Source organism: Bicyclus anynana, chromosome 27, assembly GCF_947172395.1.
Source record: "Bicyclus anynana chromosome 27, ilBicAnyn1.1, whole genome shotgun sequence".
NCBI classification, from domain to species: domain Eukaryota; kingdom Metazoa; phylum Arthropoda; class Insecta; order Lepidoptera; family Nymphalidae; genus Bicyclus; species Bicyclus anynana.
Window position 1 is genome coordinate 661,633 of NC_069109.1, and position 18,035 is coordinate 679,667.

The window sequence follows — 18,035 nt, forward strand, 5'->3', positions numbered from 1 at the left end:
TGTGCACGCATTGACGGTGACCACCGCACGCCACCGCTGACAGATACGTACACTTTTATTAGAACAGCTAGGCTATTCTGTAATGATATTTTTATAACTCGCAAGTGCGAGTTTCGAATTCAATTCTATCTATTTCTGTCTAACACAATAATATAGAATGAGAAAGATAGCGGTGAATTCGAAACTCGCACTTGCGAGTTATACAAATCAACGTTATAGAATAGCCGTGTGACGTTAGAGTACATCACAATAATGATGACTTGTCAAGAATAAAAAAAAACTAAATCGTAAAGTATGTCTAGCCATTGCAAGCGCAAAGTATATAACTAGTGTAGCAAGCAGTGGTACTAAATACAACGCGGTTTTTATATAGTTTTAATTATTGCTTGAAAAATATCATTTCCGTTTATGCTAAAATACATGCACAGCAATCAATCATCACACCAATCAGTAGATAGCACCGGTGGCGTGTATAAGGCATTTCATTAGGGTACGCACAACACGTTCAGGTTTTCATCATCAACCCATATTCGACTCACTGTCGTAATGAGCCACAGACCATAGAATGCTTATGTCAGCCGTTTATGTATCTAGTAATAGGATATTCTTTTGTTGATATATTTGCTCTTATTCATTGCACTACATACACTAAACTGAATGTATTTACAATAATAGGGATGATGACAGTTTTTTAAATTTTATATAAATTAAGAGTACGCTAATAGTAAAGCAATTTTGTAAAAGTAACAGGGTATCTGCGATCATTACTTTCGGAGCTACAGGGATTTAAAGGGTCAGATTTGCGGCGCTGCCGCGGATCCCTGAAAAATGCTCCATACAAAATGGTACGAACTAATGATGTAGTAGGTAGTCGTAGAAATGATCGTTAGATTTGTATGGGCGTATAAACAATAGTAGATTGTTATACAAGGGGCTAAAAAGACCCATTATATACGAGGTATTTTAGGGCCCGAGACGTAAGACTAAGTAGACTTTTCACTACGATTGCGAGAAAATAAAATAGTTTAGTACAGTATTCAATGATTTATATTAATTGAAAATTAAATGTACAAAGTCTACAATTTTGGATATTAAGGGAGATGCTTTTACCCGGTAACATAATTTCCGACTACTGTGAAGATGAATAATGAATGTGAGGTATACGTGGGAGATAATAGTTTAAAAAACTCCTTTCATAAGTAAATCCATTCGTTGTTGTTTTCTCAACTTATTAAATTTTTCGTAGGTATTCGTAGGTATCGTAAGTAAGTATTTAAGTAAATGCGTCTCGACTTTGATGGTAACAGATTGAAAATTTCATCCATCTCCAAATTAAGATTACCATTCTCACTAGATGAAGACAACAATAACAATTATTGTTGAAAAATATGTAAGTTACGGTCACAAATTTACAATGAATTTCTGAAAAAAATCAAGTGTATATTATTCACGCCAATTGTTTTTTAAAAAACAATCGGGGCCTTACCTATAATGATTCTATTTTCGAATAAAACCTCTTCCGTTTTATAGTAGGATAGTACTCGTAACAGACAAGAATTAAAAAAACAAAATAACTTTAGCCCCTAGAGGCTAATATGCTTGTTTAGCCCCGCTGTGGAGTGGTAATATGACAGTGTTTTTTAGCAAGAATAGTGAAAAATTACTTATATCTTTGTTATTTGTGCGTTTATGTTTATAGTTCATTTTATAAAAAATGTCACATTTAATGTAAGGAAGCTAAAACTGTATGAATTTTCATCTAATTACGATAAAATATTTTTAGTACATTTTGAAATTTTATAATCTTATTTATTTTGCAAATATCCAGTCAATCTTTGCTTTTTTTTGTATACATTAGTTAACATTGACCTTATTTACATTGACATTTATTTAGGTTAGGGGTAGGGTTGAGGTATGATAGGGGTAGGGTAGGGTAGGGTAGGGTCGGGGTAGGGTAGGGGTAGGGTTGTAGTAGGGTTCCACGCGGACGAAGTCGCGGGCCTCCGCTAGTTCTATAATATAATCTTGACTGTAAAAGTCTGGCAGCCACAGGTCAAAAAAATAATGTCTATTTCTCTTTCAGAACATAGAGGAGGTTATTGAGAACCATAATATAGGTTCATCCAATCCATGGTTCCCGAATTTTAAGTGAAAAAGTAAAAGCAAATAAATAAACTTTAAAGCATATTTCAAACGCACTAAAGAAATCGTCGACTGTTAAACCAATGACCGCAATAAAAAAGTTATATATAAAAAAAAAAACACGAAATGCAGTAAAATTTCCCGCCAAGTGCGTGGTTAGATGCAAATTATACAGTTTTCCCACTATTTTCCGACCAAGTGGTGCATTGAAAAGTTAATTTCAGCTTTTCAACATATAATTTGGAATCAATTTTAACTAGAATTGTTGACTGCGGGCTTATGTTTCAACATTTATGAGTTTGCGTGTTCTGTGGGTTTATATTTTCATTTTGAATTGTTCAGTTTTGTTACTGCCTACGCCCGAACCGATAGTAGAGTCGCTACAAATAGCGATATAAAGCGATGTATATAAATTAAGAGTACGCTAATAGTAAAGCAATTTTGTAAAAGTAACAGGGTATCTGCGATCATTACTTTCGGAGCTACAGGGATTTATAGGGTCAGATTTGCGACGCTGCCGCGGATCCCTGAAAACGCCCCATACAAAATGGCACGAACTAATGACGTCGTAGATACATAATGATCGTTAGATTTGTAAGGGCGTTCAAACAAAATTACTTATATCTTTGTTATTTGAGCGTTTATGTTTATAGTTCACATATTAAAAAATGTCACATTTAATGTAAGGAAGCTAAAACTGTATGAATTTTCATCTAATTACGATAAAATATTTTTAATAGATTTTGAAATTTTATAATCTCATTTATTTTGCAAATATCCAGACAATCTTTGCTTGTATAAATTAGTTAACATTGACCATATTTACCCAAATGTATCATAAAAATCAATATATTCAAACCTAGTCATCATCCCCATTGTTCAGTTTTGTTACTGCCTACGCCCGAACGGGTGGTAGAGTCGCTACAAATAGGGATGATGACAGTTTTCTATATCCTACTAATATTATAAAGGTAAAACTTTGTGTAAGTGTGTAAGTATGTTTGTTCCTCTTTTACGCTGCGGCTACTGAAGCGATTTGGCTGAAATTCGGAATGGAAATAGATTTCACTCTGGATTAACACATAGTCTTTACTTTTCATCCCGGAAAAATCCACGATTCTCTCGGGATTTGTGAAAACTGAATTCCACGCGGACGAAGTCGCGGGCGTCCGCTAGTTGTATATAAATTAAGAGTATGCTAATAGTAAAGCAATTTTGTAAAAGTAACACAGTATCTGCGATCATTACTTTCGGAACCGGTGGTAGAATCTTTACAAATAGTCAACTGACGTGTCAAAAGTGCTTGTAAACTGAGCCTACTTGAAATAAATGAATTTTGATTTTGATTTTGGGTACCCCAAAGCCCGCCAACCGGCTTTGAAACAGCATGGTGGGTAATGCTCCATATATCATGAACTACAAGGCCCAATAGACTGTTAAAACTAGCTGATTAATTTTAAAAACAGAGACGGCATCTAGCTAAATCCAAATCTGAGATCATTCCTCAATACAGAAGAAAATCGAAAAAACACTCGTTTTCCAGATAAGCGGTACCGCGTGACGCCGCTAGAGTCTCATAAATCTCAGGTATCTCATCTCGCGACTCGTAAATCTCAAGTTTCGGATTTGCATTTACATCCCAACCAGATGCTTCGATGTTTGAGATTTTATGGGCAGCTGCAGATACCTGTAGCGGCCAAAGATTTTCTACTGTAGATATGTTACGTGCTTACACAATCAGCGCAAAAAGTTATCCGAATTTAGCTACTCCACTAAGCGCACACATGCATAATTTTGTCTTTATTTTCATTATACATTTATGTATTTTTGTGATCAAGAAGTGGATTACAAAAATAAGAAAACCAATGTCGAACAAAGGTTCACAACACAACATTTGTCAGGACAACTTAATTAACAAATCAAACTGTAATCAAAATAAGACCCTAAAATGGCAGACAATGACCTTGAGTGGAGTCACGCACTTGTGAACGTTGTGTGCAGGGTTAAGAGCGCCCTTGACAGTTAACAAACACTCCCCTTTTCCACTCAAGTCACTCTCCCTGCCTATATCCAACCCATAAAGAGTTACACAACAAGAAATGTGAACTGTTCGAACGACACGTGTATACTGAAGCCGACCGCACGACGAGCGCCTTATATCGCAAGTCGTTCCCGCCAACCTATCGATACCACTCTCTAACTCCCCACTCTTTAGGGAAACAAGTACCACCTGACGTCTTATCCGTCTCAGACTACTATCCTATATATAGTTTTTACTCTTCCTGAACACACAACTTGACATTGTAGACAATATTTAGGTATTATGTGTTTCAATATATTTCGTAGTTTACAATGCGACTAAATTAAATGAAGACAATTAGTCACTCTTCACCGCATCAGTTTCTGCGCGCTAGTGCCATGTCTAATAGTATAAAATCTTTGCTACTGGCAATGTAAAATTAAGTTTTAAGTAGCTTGTTTTATTTTACATTTTTAAAAGACGTGCCACCTAGCGATTTTTTTGATTTTGTACATATTAGTATTAATAGTGTGATCCCCTCCCCAAAACTGTGATGGACCTACCAATGCATAGCTTTAAGCAATGTGTTAAAAACATTTACTTAGTCGAGGTTACTACAACATTGATGAGTTCCTTAAAGATAAAAGCGCTTGGAGGTCGTTGGATCAGCTTCCACCTTCACACAGGAAATAAAACTATAAGAAATTGTAATTGTTATCAATTGTAAATTATAATACTGTATGACTTTTTCAAAAAAAAAAACTGTTGAGTTTCTTGCCGGTATCTTCTCAGCAGAACCTGCCTTCCGAACCGGTGGTTGAATCTTTACAAATAGTCAACAGACGTATCAAAAGTGCTTGTAAACTGAGCCTACTTGAAATAAATGATTTTTGATTTTGATTTTTTGAGTATGTACAGACCCTGCGTGGCTAGATCTCTTTCATTATATAAAAGCTTTAGGTAAATACCTGTTCAACTAGATAGCCCAGCGTCCCGCCAATAACACCTGCAAAACAAATGACAATTGAATTAATTAAAGACACAAAAAACACACGCAAATAATTCTCTAACAAGAGCATGTAGGAGCCACACCTCCCACACTTTATAAAAGCTTGTTCTTTAGGTGTTTGAGAGCCGTAGGTACTAATCCGTGATAGCCCAGTGGATATGACCGCTGCCTCCGATTCCAAAGGGTGTGGGTTCGAATCCGGTCCGGTCATGTACATCCAACTTTTCAGTTGTGTGCATTTTAAGATATTAAATATCACGTGTCTCAAACGGTGAAGGAAAACATCGTGAGGAAACCTGCATACTTGAGAATTTTCTTAATTCTCTGTGTGTGTGAAGTCTGCCAATCCGCATTGGGCCAGCGTGGTGGACTATTGGCCTAACTCTCATTCTGAGAGGAGACTCGAGCTCAGCAGTGAGCCGAATATGAGTTGATAACTATAAATAATAATAAGTAATAATAAGAGAGCACGGAACTCGACGGTGTCGTAGCCGTTTCAAATACAAAATTCAAAAACGAATACATTCTCGAGTACGACATGAAGCGTCACATTAATAATTTTCAATATTATTAAAGAAACAAAAGAATTTTCAAAATCGGTCAATAAATGACGGAATTATCGCTGGACATACATAAAAAAAAAAAAAAACATACAGTCGAACGTAGAACCTCCTCCTTTTTGGAAGTCGGTTAAAAATGGCATTTGCCTAGAAATATTTTAAAAACGGTTCACAAAAACTAAAGAAATAAGGAGTAATTTTTATTGATAATTATTGATTGTTATATTAATTTACGTGATTGTTGTTAAAATTAAAAGGTAAATTTTGAACAAAAAAATTGTATTAAATGCTTATGTCAAGGAGACTACTGACGTTTGGTTTTTTTATTGGCTCATTCTGTATTAATCTTTATTCTGTGATTTAAGTATAAAGTTAAACATACTAAAAAACCGCTCTCTTTGATGTATAAAAACCAAAAACCTTTAAATTTATTTAATTACATCCCCCTACCCTATACTCACTGTAACATTTCAAAATACACCCTCCGTGTTATTATATAAAATAAAGGAGCGCTTACATGGTGCCGCGATTTGTAAGTTACATGGGGTTTTTTTATAACATATCTATTGAATAGGTGAAAATAATTCTACCGACTTAATAAAATACCATGTAAACTAAAAAGCGAAAAATAACATCGTTATGTGCTATCATTAGATAACTGATCGGTTTGAAGGCGCTACCAAAAAAAAAAAAAAAAATACTTGAACAAATACCTACACGGTCTATTTAAATGAATTGGTAAAGCAATACTTATTTCGATAGTTCCATAGTGCGTTGTCCTTATTAAATAAAATAATAAGTCATTTATTTGAAATCTCTTTACATCTTTTCATTTTTTGTTAGTAGTTAATTGTTAGTAAGAAAAAACATACTTAATTATTAGTTGGTTAGTATGGTGTAATAATATCTATGAAATAAAAGCCCCTTCTCGGGTAAAGGCCTCCTTCATCCTTTTCCATGACTCGCGAAATGTCCACGTTGTCGCGAAATTAGTAATTCAACAAAAATGCATTTAAATAATGATATCCTTATCGAAATTATTCTTCAGAGTATCGCAGTACCACATGTTTTTAAGTCCGTTTAAAATAAGAAGCATCCCGCGCCATGTAACCCCGCCCTACGTGATTGGATTACCCGCCCCTCACATCTGATTTGTAACCTTAAAATTACACATGGCGGGCACCAGAATTAGTTTACAGAATTTTGACATGGAGGCTGTTTGATGATGTTGACGTTTGAGAGCGCCCTTATACAGGATGTCCCGAAAATATTACGACACACGGTGTATGACGTCACAGGACACGCTGTATATAGGATAACTTGCTATAGACATATTACATTTTATGATGCGTGAAATTTTGTGACCATATCCTCCAAACAGTGGCGTGGCGTTAACACGGGCTACTTTTCATCCCGGAAAAATCCATGGTTCCCGAAGGATTTGTGAAAAACTAAATTTTACACGGATAAATCGCGGGCCCCCGCTAGTCTATCTATATCTATCTTTGTCTATACTTATAATAAAAAAAAAACATACATACAGCCGAACGTAGAACCTCCTCCTTTTTGGAAGTCGGTTAAAAACTAGTCGATTTCTTTTTTTTTTTAATTCTTTACAAATTAGTCCTTGACTACAATCTCACCTGATGGTAAGTGATGATGCAGTCTAAGATGGAAGCGGGCTAACTTGTTAGGAGGATAAAAATCCACGCCCTTTTAGGTTTCTAGTTCTACACGGCATCGTACCGAAACGCTAAATCGCTTGGCGGTTCGTCTTTGTCGGTAACTAGCCACGGCCGAAGCCTCCCACCAGGCAGACCTGAACCAATTAAGAAAATCTCAATCGGCCCAGCCGGGAATCGAACCCAGGACCTCCGTCTTGTAAATCTACCGCGCATACCACGGCGCTACGGAAATCGTCAAAACATTTCTTTTCTACATCTTTTCCCAATTTGAGATTTTACTTACACCATTTGTAACCACAAACGTTACCGTGGCATAGAGTACTACTAGCGCCATCTAGAATTTATACTTATAATACGACTTCTGTACATTCTGTACATTGAAGATATTTTGAAATTTTTTGTTGGGGGCATTATATAATCGATACTGAAGATAAAAATATTTTTTTTCGGTTTTGGTCTGTCTGTCTGTCCGTGTTTTTTTTGTTATTCGGGCACCACGCTGAAACTACTGAATGAATTCAAATGAAACTTGGGACGGTTTAAGACCATATTACGGAAAAGGTTATATGATACTTTTTATTGCGAAAATAAAATGAGAAGAGGGTGAAATAGGAGTAAAATAATAGGGGTTGAAAGTTTGTATGGAAAGTCTTTCATTTTTAGAGTTACAGTTTTAAAAATTTGTTAATAAATCATAAAAAAATACGAAATATAATGGTAATTAAAAAAAAAATTTAACCCTTAAGGAGCTTTGACCCCTTCTGTGGTGACTCGTTCCAACAGGCTGATTATTATGAACGATGACAGAACCACGCTTGGATTCAAAATCAAAATCAAAATCAAAAATCATTTATTTCAAGTAGGCTCAGTTTACAAGCACTTTTGACACGTCAGTTGACTATTTGTAAAGATTCTACCACCGGTTCGGAAGGCAGGTTCTGCTGAGAAGATACCGGCAAGAAACTCAACAGTTGCTCTTTTTAAAAAGTAATACAATATTATAATTTACAATTGATGATAACATTACAATTTCTTATAGTTTTATTTCCTGTGTGAAGGTGGAAGCTGATCCAATGGCCTCCAAGCATTTTTATCATTAAGGAACTCATCAATGTTGTAGTACCCTCGACTAAGCAAATGTTTTTTAACACATTGCTTAAAGCTATGCATTGGCAGATCAATCACATCAGATATAAAGTGTATCTACAATCACTCAAAATCCAACGGAATCTTGATGATACATTACATAAAATATCTGTCTGTAAATTCATTTTATCGTAGTATTAATCTGCTAGAACGAAAGAGTGTCTCTCGTCTTTCAAGCCCTATTTCAGAGTCCACTTTAGAGTTTAAATTTAAAAAAAATTTAATCCCATTATATTTCGTATTTTTTTATGATTTATGAACAAATTAAGACTGTAAAAAAATTAAGGACAAACTTTCAATCCCTATTTCACCCCCTTCTTATTTTATTTTCGCAATAAAAAGTATCCTATAACCTTCTCCGTATTGTGCTCTTAAACCGTGCTAAGTTTCATTTGAATTCATTCAGTAATTTCAGCGTGCCGATTAACAGAAAAACACGGACAGACACAAAAAATCGAAAAAAAAATCTTTTAGCTTTAGTATCGATTATATAATGCCCCCCAACAAAAATTTTCAAAATATCTTCAATGTACAGAATGTACAAAATGTACAGAATTCGTATTTTAAGTATAGATTCTAGATGTCGCTAGTAGTACTCTATGCCACGGTAACGTTTGGTGTTACAAATGGTATAAGTAAAATCTCAAATTGCCAATAAATGTGTAGAAATCGACCAGTTTTATTATAAGTATAGATATAGATAAAGATATAGATATAGATATAGATAGATGTAGTAATATTGTACAGATAACCGGACATTAAAAAAAATACTTTATGTACGTGCTCTCCAGAGCACGGAGGTGTATCAATGTAATATGTATGTTTAAGTAATCTTCTCACCTCCGAGCTGAAACTTCACACTATAAAGGAGATGGTCCAAAATTGTATGTGCCCAGGTCCAGTCATTGTACCCTGGCGGAAATAAAAAAAGATATTTTTTTAACTATTTTTGATTATAGAAATCTACGAATTTAATTCTTTCGAAATAATATTTATTATCTCCCAAGAAATGCAACACTAATAAGGGTAATAATGGCGGATAGATAACGTTTTCAATGCAGTAGTCGATTTGACGTTTGCTGTCAATTGTCACGTCATAGTTGCTTTAAGGGCGCCATCTTGATATAACTCAAACTTGAGTTTTTATTTTATTTATTTCTTTTTATATAGTTAGTTTAATAAATTTTAATTAAATCCTTGTATTTTTTAAATTCTAATGATACACTGTACAAGAGTGGACCTGAAATGGACCATCTCCTATCTATACTAATATTATAATCTATACTAATATTATAAAGCTGAAGAGTTTGTTTGATTGAACGCGCTAATCTCAGGAACTACAGGTCCGATTTGAAAAATTCTTTCAGTGTTAGATAGCTCATTTATCGAGGAAGGCTATAGGCTATATATTATCCCCGTATTCCTACGGGAACGGGAACCACGCGGGTGAAACCACGCGGCATAAAATAAAAAGCAGGCATTTCAAACAGTCATCTATATTGAATAGAATAGAATATATCTTTATTTGTCCACACACGAGTAATACAATAAAATAAAATAACATACAAATATCTGGTCGTGGACAAAACAGGTATCCACCTCAGCACAATGCCACAGCGAGCTGTGGCGCTGGTTTTCAGGTGAAACCTTGTGAGTTCACGGACGTGTCTACGTGACGTAGACACGTATATTGCATACAAGGATCTTCAGTCATCGAATCTATTAAATCTATCAGAGTTACCCGCTCGAATAAACGCACGTTTAGCATCACGGGCTGCTAAATATGCTAAATATGTAAAGGACTGCCAGTTCAAATAGTCATCACCATGGCACATATGCACCGAGGCTGCTCGGAAAATGGAAAAACTGGCAATGTTCTCAGGAAATTGAATTTTCAATTGAAAAAAACGTGATATGAGACACAATTTCTGAGGCTTTACTATTTCACACGAATTTCGCGATTTTTTGAATCCCCCTTGTGATTTCCTCACATTTGTGAGTGTGACGTCACATTATTTTACAATTTTGCAAATTGTATTTCTACAAATTATTAAATTAAAACAGCAGTTTCAAAATCTATTCGAATGGTATACTAGCATTAAAAAGATGGTTTATTTGATTGTATGTTTGTTTGAATTGAATAGACTCAGAAATAACCAGTGGAAAGCTACATTATCAGCTACTCACATAGGCTAGATTTATCTCTATTAATTTTATAAGCTATTGCATAACTTTTATCGCGGGCTTTGAGGGCGGCGACCAAATCAAGAATTTCCGTAACGAAAATAAACCTAACACCTAAGCCGTGCTTGTTACACCAGAGTTCGACTCCAGCTCAACGTTTTATATTATTTTTTATTTATTTATTATTCTCTAAACAAAAAAAGTAAACAGTAAATTAAACTTATTTAACCATATTAATTGATTATGAAACGGCTAAAACTCACGTGATTTTTCTCTCACTCACGAGCCGTGTTTCATCATCAATTAATATGAATAACTTAAGGAGCTTTGACCCCTTCTGTGGTGGCTCGTTCCAACAGGCTGATTATAATGAACGATGACAGAACCACGCTTGGAATTAAAATCAAAATCAAAATCAATAATCATTTATTTCAAGTAGCAGTTTACAAGCACTTTTGACACGTCAGTTGACTATTTGTAAAGATTCTACCACCGGTTCGGAAGGCAGGTTCTGCTGAGAAGATACCGGCAAGAAACTCAACAGTTGCTTTTTTTAAAAATCATACTGTCACGGCAGTTTAAATTCTTATTAAAGCAGTTCGATTCCAGCTCAACGTAAAGACGTTTTTTTTTTATTATATAAAGAAAAAAATACTGCACAAATATTTTAGTTGATAAATAATGCTATGCTAATGCTTTACCGCGGCAGTCACCTAGTCACACTTAATTTTTTTTTTAGATTTAGGTATATTTTATCCCACGGGAAATCAAACTTTGAGAGTGAAACCGCGGGGTTATGCTAATTAGTTACATTTTGACACAGATTAATCAATGATAGGCAGACAGAGCTTAATGTACACGACGGTGTGGTAGCCGCTCCAAATACTAATTTCAAAAAAGATTACACTCTAAGACTGACTCGAGAATGTATTCTTAAAAAAAAACTAACGAAAAACTAAAGAAATAAGGTGGAGTATTTTTGTTGGTAATTAATTTGCGTAATTGATTAAGTTTTCAAATACAAATTATGAAAAAAGTTTGTATATATAATGTCAAGGAGACGCGTAACGTTTTTTTTATGGGTTTCACCAACTTCACTAAGCTGCTTGTAAATTCTAGATTTATTCTTTATCCTCTGATTGATTGAAATATTTGTCTACGTGAGGTCCTCAAGTCGTATTTAGTGAATAAACAGCTGAATTATCATTTAATTAGAACGACCTTTAAATTAATTTTAAGAAAAATGGACTTGACATATTAAAACTGTTAATAGAAACTTGAACTAAAAGAATTTAAATTTCAAAGTCGCCAAAAATAACCTAAAATCGGTCAAGAGGTTTAGTTTATTAAAACTTTAGAACTCAGTGCCTATTTACGCTAACCTTACGCTAACCCATTTGAATACAAGCGAAACCTTTACTGCCCTGTAAACCTTTTGACGGATTAGGCCGACGAATCTAACTAGACTTGCTTGTACCGACAGCAAAAAAAGATAATATACTTTTATTAAAATTACCTACAGAAGCGTAATATAAAAGTCTAACATGCATTCTCATAAAATGGCTTAACCGCTAACATGTTTTTAACTTAAATTAGTTTACATTACTTCGCCATCAAATTTTTTGCTATTACTCTCTCAATGCAGTAGTTAAGTCATAATTTTAACTAATATCTTACATCAATTGGATCGTAATCTGTTATTTTTAACACGTTATCAATGGCAGTGTATTTTATTTACTTGCTTTCTGTTTGTGCGATACGGGGCGTTTTGAACCCGTAATTAATTTATTGGGTTGTCTTTTCGACCCCGTAATTTGTAATCTCTTTATAATAATAGTATAGAAAACTATTTATAATAAAACCGCAGTCAGTTATCTGCTGACCGTACATAGTATTCGTGTTACAAATAAAATATTTTCACGCGAACAAGCGACAATTACCCGTAATTTATAACTGGGGGGTTCAAAATAACCTCTTCCTGGAAAACTTAGTTAAATATTTAACTAAATGCCCCTTTGGCTCTGTGGTTAGACTATGTGTCTACGGATCTCAAGGTCCTGGGGTTGATGTAATAATGGAGAAAGAAAAACTTTCTTTCTTACAAGAAATTTTCTTGAAATTTCTTAACCCAGAGGTGGGAACTTGGTGGTATCACGGAATACATTTACTCACCAAGTTTCAACAGTACAGCTCGTATAGTTTCGGAAAAAAAGTGGCTGTGACATACGGACGGACAGACAAACTGACATGACGAATGTATAGGGTTCCGTTTTTGCCATTTGGCTACGGAACCCTAAAAAGTCCTTTGCGTCTGTCTGTTCTCGATAAACTCAGAGTGTTGAACGTATTTTTATGCTGTTTTCAATAATCGAGTGATTTATATGGAAAGTTTTTTTTTTATTCTTTACAAGTTAGTCCTTGACTACAATCTCACCTGATGGTAAGTGATGATGCAGTCTAAGATGGAAGCGGGCTAACTTGTTAGGAGGAGGATGAAAATCCACACTCCTTTCGGTTTCTACACGACATCGTACCGGAACGGTAACTAGCCACGGCCAAAGCCAGACCTGGACCAATTAAGAAAATCTCAGTCTGCCCAGCCTAGGATCGAAACAAGGATCTCCGTTTTGCAAATCCATCGTGCACTATAGTTAGGCTTAATTTAAATATGTTTTTTGTGTAATAAATAAATAAACAAAAAATACAAAAATACGAATTTATCTTTATAATATTAGTGTAGAATGAAGATAAAGATTTTCTGTATATTAATCTATCCTAACATATAAAGCTGAAGAGTTTGTTTGATTGAACGAGGTAATCTCAGGAACTACTGGTCCGATTTGAAAAAATATTTCAGTGTTAGATAGCCTATTTATCGAGGAAGGCTATAGGCTATATATTATCCCCGTATTCCTACGAGAACGGGAACCATGCGCGAGAAACCGCGCGGCATTAGCTAGTTGAAATATTTGCGTCGTGGTAGCTCAGTAGTTATGACCTCTGTCTTCGATTCCGGAGGGTGTGGGTTCGAATTCAGTTCGGGGCATGCACCTCCAACTTTTCAGTTGTGTGCATTTTAGTCTCTTTCTTGAAGTATCACGTGTCTTAAACGGTGAAGGAAAAACATCCAGCATAAAAGAGAATTTTCTTAATTCTCTGCGTGTGTGAAGTCTGCCAACTCGCATTGAACCAGCGTGGTGGACTAAGGCCTGACCCCTCTCATTGTGAGAGGAGACTCGAGCTCAGCAATGAGCCGAAAATGGGTTTCTTAATAATGAGGTTGAATTAAAAAATGATGACTTCCTAACCCTTTGAAATGTTGTAGTAATATTTGGAAGTCCCTACAAAAGGCCTATGTCTTGCAGACTTTCATATAAACGAGAGCCTTTAGACCTCTTTAATCCGGCCCTATCGCAAAATCCATTTTTAGCGGATATTTAGATACTACCTCCCTGCCAAATTTCACCTTTATGCGTGAATCAGTTTTCGAGATTTCGTGATGACCTTTTAAATTTATAAATTAAAATACATATTACACAATAATTATAATTATATAACTTACTCCTATCCCAATTGTGATCCTAAATACGCACACATAGTCATTTTTCACACACACCAACACGAATATTGTATGTATTTTCACTGGCACAGTGTTTTGAGTTTATTTTTGAGTTAGTTTTTTGAGTTTTCACTGGTTTATTGTACAGTATTTTGGTGTGGGCGCGGAGGGTGCTTCGTCGTACGCACGCGTGGTTTGACTGCCATTTTGCCTACTTCAGGCTTCTGTTAGGGATGTGTGTTTGTCGATATCGATAGAAAGCTTTAGCTTTTGTAGTGGAGCTTTTTTTTTATTCTTTACAAGTTAGCCCTGGACTGCAATCTCACCTGATGATAAGTAATGATGCAATCTAAGATGAATTTGTTGGATGACATCCACACTCCTTTCGGTTACTACACAACATCGTACCGGAACGCTAAATCACTTTGCGGTACGTCTTTGTCGGTAGGGTGGTAACAAGCCACGGCCGAAGCCTCCCACCAGCCAGATCGGGACCAATTAAGGAAACCTCAATTGGATTGGGATGGGGATCGAACCCAGGACCTCTGTCTTGTAACTCCACCGCGCATGCCACTGCGCCACGGAGGCCGTCGAGCTTCGAGCTTTGGAGAGATAAACCTAACAGCACTTTTTAAATTTCAACCTGCTACGTCCAAATATTAATAAGTAAGAGATCTTAATGTCAAGTTAGTCATCTTTTTACACGCTTATATTAGTAAGAAAATCTTGGAATCTCAATTTGACCAACTTCCCGGTCTTCGATTAGAATTAAATATTGCACACGCTCCGAGTTCTGATGACAATACATGACTTGCTACGATATATATACTATAAGAAACTTATAAATCCAATATGGCTGACTGGCTGTTTGAAATTCACCCCCATGATATGGATATCAAATAATATGGGTTTGCTGTTAGGAATACGAAAAAAATAGTTATGTGACTTAAATCCAAAATACGTAATTTTTAGTGCATGCTACAAGTGTCTTTTTTTGTTTTTTAAACTATATATTTAAAGTTATTTATTAGTTTTTGTGTCATCGCAGACATTTTTTGTAGATAGATAAAATGTGAATCCCACTATCATCGTCATCATCATCATATCAGCCGATGGAGTTCACTGCAGGACATAGGCTTTTTGTAGGCACTTCCAAACATCACGATACTGAGCCGCCTGCATCCAGCGGATGTCTGCGACTCGCTTGATGTCGTCAGTCCACCTGGTGGGGGGTCGGCCAACACTGCGCTTACTAGTGCGGGGTCGCCATTCCAGCACTTTGGGACCCCAACGTCCACTATACATTGTTTTATTATCTGTTACGTAGCGTTTTCGATGAAACTCCCAATCGGCTTTTCCGACACTTCCAAAATTATTGTCATGTTTCAATCAATAGGTTTCACATGATAGCCCAGTGTATATTGTATATTATTGTGTTATAAAATATTGTATTTTGTAAATATTTTAATACAAATAAATAAAATAGTAAAAAATATGACCTCTGCATTCGATTCGGAGGGCGTAGATTCGAATCCAGTCCGAGGCATGCACCCAGATCATTGTCTTTTCAGTTATGTGCATCTTGAGCAATAAAATATCATAAGAGTATTGTGCTTCGAACGATGAAGGAAAAACCTGCATACTAGAAAATTTTCTCAATTCTCTGCGTGTGTGAAGTCTGCCAATTCGCATCGGGCCAGCATGGTGGACTATTAGCCTAATCTCTCTCATTCTGAGAGGAGACTTGTGCTCAAAAGTGAGTCTAATATGGGTTGTTGATTATGATGATGATATCTAAATATATAAAACTCAAAGGTGACTGACTGACAGTGATCTATTAACGCACAGTCCAAACCACTGGACGGATCGGGCTGAAATTTGGCATGCAGGTAGTGACGAAAGTATCCGCTAAGAAAGGATTATGATCAATTATATCCACAAGGGGATAAAATAGGGGATGAAAGTTTGAATGAAAGTTTGTCAATTTTGCGGCGATTTGGCTGAAATTTGGAATAAAACTAGATTTTACTCAAGATATAGGCTACTTTTCAGAATGAGAATGGCGAAGGACAGAGAAAAGTGGAGATCGTTGAGGCCTATGTCGAAGGACAAGCTGCTAATTAATAAGAACTATGTATATACTTTAAAATGTAAATCTAACTAACCAGCAGTAATAAAGGCTTATTTTATTTATTTATTTATTTATAGGCTACTTTTCATCCTGGAAAAATCCATTGTTCTCGCGCCCACTAGTAAGTAATATACAACATACCAACATTAAAAGCTACACGAATATTTCAATAACATTTATCGACAGTCGACACACACAGTTTGGCTGGTGGGAGGCTTCGGCCGTGGCTAGTTACCACCCTACCGGCAAAGACGTACCGCCAAGCGATTTAGCGTTCCGGTACGATGCCGTGTAGAAACCGAAAGGGGTGTGGATTTTCATGCTCCTCCTAACAAGTTAGCCCGCTTCCATCTTAGACTGCATCATCACTTACCATCAGGTGAGATTGTAGTCAAGGGCTAACTTGTAAAGAATAAAAAAAAAAAACAATTACAATTTCTTATAGTTTTATTTCCTGTGTGAAGGTGGAAGCTGATCCAATGGCCTCCAAGCGCTTTTATCTTTAAGGAACTCATTTCAATAGCATTTATCGACAGTCGACACTCGCCAGTGTCACATCCCTATTTCATCCCGGCAGTGCGATCGTTCAATATTCCGACATGCTAGGAAAAGCGGCGAGCGAGACAAACAACCAGCCCGAACATTTCCCCATACGTGCGAGCGAGAGGCGAACACTGAGAAACCTTTAGGAAGAGGATTCTATTATTTGTTTATTTTTATTCAATACCTTATTGTATGGAGTTGAAAGAACTTAAATACCCAAAGTTCATTTAATTTTAAAACATGGCGGAGTTTCTTGTGGGATCTTCTCTCATCAAGGCGCGTATGGAACCCTCGTAAAAAATTTAGTTTTCGACTAATCATTATCACTATTCTACTAATATTAGAAACCCGAAAGTTTGTATGTTTGTTTGGATATTTGTTACTCTTTAACGCCGCTACTACTTAAGCGATTTGGCTGAAATTTGGAATGGAAATAGGTTTAACTCTGGATTAACACATAGGCTACTTATCCCGAAATCCATGTATTCCCCAGATTTGCGAAAACTGATGATTTTGATGGTATAAATGTTTGTTACTCTTTCAGGCTTGGGCTACTGAACCGAATTAGCTGAAATTTGAATTTGAGATAGATAGCCTGGATTAACACATAGGCTACTTTAACTTTATGCATGTAATTCATCGTTACTTGCACTTACCGTTTCATTCTGTAGGTTTTAAACCTGCAAATAAATTGTTATTTTCGGTAATCTTTTATTTTTTTAATTTATCGGTTTTTATTATATCTAATTATTTGATAATTAAGCTTTTATTCGAGCTTTCTCATTTTTATCTAAGTCTATTACTTTGTCAACAACCGCGAAAATTCAGTTTTATTAATTTTCTGAAAAAATGAGCCTTTTTTATTTTATTTTTTTATTCTTTAAAAGTTAGCCCTTGACTACAAACTCACCTGTAAGTGATAATGCAATCAGATGGAAGCTGGATAACTTGTAGAGTAGGATGAAAATCTACACCCCTTTCGGTTTCTACAGGACATCGTACCGGAACGCTATATCACTTGGCGGTACGTCTTTGTCGGTAGTACAAATTGCCACC

At 35.7% G+C, this 18,035-nt stretch overlaps 1 protein-coding gene across 1 annotated transcript in view; it reads right to left on the reverse strand.

The window, feature by feature from the left end:
• LOC112048777 (igLON family member 5) overlaps positions 1-14,504 on the reverse strand; it is a 152,989-nt gene extending 138,485 nt beyond the window's left edge. The window contains exons 1-2 of the mRNA XM_052890029.1: positions 14,309-14,504; positions 5,131-5,168 (exon numbers count right to left, since the gene is read on the reverse strand). The gene's annotated coding sequence lies outside the window, so the exon portion shown is untranslated. The remainder of the gene's footprint in view (positions 1-5,130; positions 5,169-14,308) is intronic.
• Positions 14,505-18,035: the final 3,531 nt, after the last annotated feature.